Source organism: Pistacia vera, unplaced genomic scaffold (assembly GCF_008641045.1).
Source record: "Pistacia vera cultivar Batoury unplaced genomic scaffold, PisVer_v2 Contig226, whole genome shotgun sequence".
Lineage (NCBI taxonomy): Eukaryota > Viridiplantae > Streptophyta > Magnoliopsida > Sapindales > Anacardiaceae > Pistacia > Pistacia vera.
In genome coordinates this window covers 119346-122945 of record NW_022196031.1, presented here as the reverse complement: position 1 = coordinate 122945, position 3600 = coordinate 119346, and the positions used below count along the sequence as shown (strand labels likewise).

The 3600-nt window shown below is 38.9% G+C and overlaps 1 non-coding gene across 1 annotated transcript; it reads right to left on the bottom strand.

The window, feature by feature from the left end:
* Nucleotides 1-870: 870 nt before the first annotated feature.
* On the bottom strand, nt 871-977 carry LOC116130910. The gene has a single exon (XR_004128150.1). It is a non-coding gene; the product is annotated as a small nucleolar RNA R71 (small nucleolar RNA).
* Between the last annotated feature and the right edge of the window lie 2623 nt (nt 978-3600).

Here is a 3600-nt window from a genome sequence, read left to right as displayed (position 1 = left end):
TGAATATTTAGAAATTTCTGTTTTAGTTTAAAGTTTAATTTTCTCCCATTAATCCAAACAAATTCGATTGCTCCAACTTGAAAACAGTAGAAAACTTAGTGCTTAGCAACCAATGCTTGTGGGAATGATACTCGCTCATCACTTTATTACTTTGTGCGACTAGTGCACTTGCTATTTTTGCATGTTGTAGTAAACACGCATCAAGTTTTTGGCACCGCTGCCAGGGATTGAGTTTGTGTTAACATTAATTTTTTCTTGTGTTAGCTAGATTGGAGTTTTATTTTTGCTTAATTGTTGTTTGTTTAATTTTTGTTATTCTTTTAGGTTAGTTTGTGATCTCACTCTCTCTATTTTTCTGTGTAGTTTATGCGAAGAGCAAGACGTTAGCCAGTGGTTCCTGTTAATCTTGAGATTGAAAGAACCACTCGAAGACCGAACAGAGAAAGAAGAGAAAGAGAAGCTACAATTGAAGCAGAAGTAATACTTGTAGAGATGGCAGAGAATAGAACACTGAGGGAATTCTCTGTTCCCACAGTTGAAGGCAGTGGGTCGAGTATTACTAGACCAGCGGTATAAGCCAACAACTTCGAGATAAAGCCAGCAATCATCCAGATGATCCAGCAATCGGTATAGTTCAAGGAGGATTTGAAGAAAGATCCAAATCTATACATTGCCAATTTTTTGGAGATTTGTGATACTTTCAAGTCAAACGGAGTGTCAGATGATGCAATCAGATTGAGACTATTCCTATTTTCATTGAAGGATATAGCTAAGGGATGGTTAATGGCATTACCAATAGGAACGATCACAACATGGAACGATTTAGCATAGAAGTTCCTGACCAAATTCTTTCCTCCAACAAAATCAGCAAAGCTGAGAAATGATATCACATCGTTTCTACAGGAAGATTTAGAATCATTGTATGAGGCTTGGGAGAGATACAAAGAATTACTGAGAAGGTGTCCACATCATGGGTTGCCATTTTGGATGCAAGTCCAATCATTTCATAATGAATTGATGGTGAATGTGCAAACTATGGTAGATGCAGCCTTGGGAGAAGCACTATAGAATAAGACTTCGGAAGAAGCTCACGAGTTGCTTGAGGTAATGGCAAGCAACAATTATCAAAGACCTAATGAGAGGGTGTAACCGAAGAATTCTATGGGTCTTCGTGAAGTTGATGCATATACAGCCATTTCAGCCTAACTGACAGCACTTCAGAAACAATTAGGAAGTATACAGGTAAATTCCATTCAAGCTCCTCAACTAACTTGTGATTTTTGTGCAGGTAATCACGTGAGCAGTGACTGTCAAGTGGGGAACACATTTGCTTCATCATCGTCATCATCAGAGCAGGTTAACTACTTGGCAGGAAATCAGAGGCAACCAAACAATCCATATTCCAACACATATAATCCTGGTTAGAGTAATCATCCAAATCTATCTTGGGGCAATCAGAACCAGCAAAATAATCAATGGAACCAAAGAGCATTGCCAACTAACCAAACAGGGGTGAACAATCAACCAAGAGACCCAAGAGTGACAAAATTGGAGGACATGTTTGAGAAGTTTATGCAAGAGACCACAGGTTTTATGAATGAGACTAGAACGAATTTTAGAAATCAAAGGGCATCCATTCGGAACTTGGAGGTACAGATGGGGCAATTAGCTAAAAAGCTAAATGAGAGACCACAAAGGCCTTTACCAAGCAACACAGTGACTAACCCACATGAGCAAGCAAATGCAATAATTTTGAGGAGTGGGACAGTTTTGGAAGAGGTGGAAAAATCAAGAGAAGAAGAAAAGCCACCAAAGGAAAAGGAAGAATTTGATGAGGAAATAGATAAAGAGATAGTTGTTGAAGAGAAACCATCAAGTTCTAGGGAAGAAGAACAAAAACGAGAAGTGAGGCAAAGATAGAAGAAAGAGAAATTGTCATTCCCCGAGATACCACCAGAATTGGCACATCACACTTCCCCTATGCCATTTCCTCAAAGACTAAAGAAAAATAATTAGGATAAGCAGTTTTCCAAATTCATTGAAATATTTAGAAAATTGCATATTAACATTCCTTTTGCAGATGCATTGCAACAAATGCCGAGCTACGTGAAATTTCTTAAGGAGATTTTATCAAACAAAAGGAAGTTAGAGGATGAGGAAATAGTGATGCTGATAGAAGAGTATAACGCCATTCTCCAAAAGAAGCTACCCATAAAACTCAAAGATCTAGGGAGTTTTACTATTCCTTGCATTATAGGAGATGTTACTTTTGATCGAGTTTTATGTGATTTAGGTGCTAGCATCAATTTAATGCCTTTTTTTGTTTTCAGGAGATTGGGAATTGGTGAAGTGAAACCAACGACCATGTTGTTGCAACTTGCAAATAGGTCCATAAAACATCCAAGGGGTTTAGTTGAAGATGTGTTGGTGAAGGTGGACAAGATTATCTTTCCGGCAGATTTTGTTGTATTGGACATGGAGGAGGATAAGGAAATGCCTCTTATTTTGGGTCGACCATTTTTGGCCACGGGAAGAGCACTCATTGATGTGCAAGAAGGAAAGTTACTGTTGAGGGTTCAAGATGAAATAGTAACGTTCAATGTGTTTGAAGCTATGAAGTTTCCATCCGAGTCGGATTCGTGCTTTAGTGTTGATGTGGTAGATAAACTAGTAGCAGAGGTCATTGAAGAGAACATTCCACACCTACCTCTAGAAGCGTGTATTACCCAATCAAGAACAATAGAGGTAGATGAGTTGGCAAAGAATGAATGTGCTAGATTGTTGGAAGCACTTCAGTCGATTGATGAGAACCAAGATCTTGAATTTGAGGAATTTGATTTTGAGAAAAAGAAGGCAAAGGAAAGAAATGAGGAACCTCCAAAGCTTGAATTGAAACCCTTACCTTCCCACCTCAAATACGTGTATCTTGGGGAATCGGAAACATTCCCAGTAATCATCAGTTCAAAGTTGAGCAATTTGGAAGAAGAGCAATTGATTCAGGTTTTGAGAGAACATCGATCAGCAATTGGATAGACTATTTCAGATATTAGAGGCATCTCTCTATCTTTTTGCATGCATATGATATTCATGGAGGATGATGTCAAGCCTAGAGTTTAACCACAACAAAGATTGAACCCTTCGATAAAGGAAGTGGTGAGAAAGGAGGTGGTAAAACTTCTAGATGCGGGAATAATTTGTCCCATTTCTGATAGTCCATGGGTGAGTCTGGTGCAAGTGGTTCCAAAAAAAGGAGGTATCACAATGGTAAAGAATGAGAGCAATGAATTGATACCAACTAGGACGGTCATAGGTTGGAGAGTGTGCATTGACAACCGAAAATTATATGAAGCGACAAGGAAGGATCATTTTCCACTTTCTTTCATTGATCAGATGTTGGAGAGATTGGTAGGGCATGCTTATTATTTTTTCTTGGATGATTATTTGGGATACAATCAGATTGCCATCGCTCCTGAGGATCAAGAGAAGACGACCTTCACTTGCCCATATGGCACCTTTGCTTACTGAAGGATGCCCTTTGGTTTGTGCAATCCACCAGCCACGTTTCAGAGATGCATGATGTTGATTTTTGGAGTTATGGTG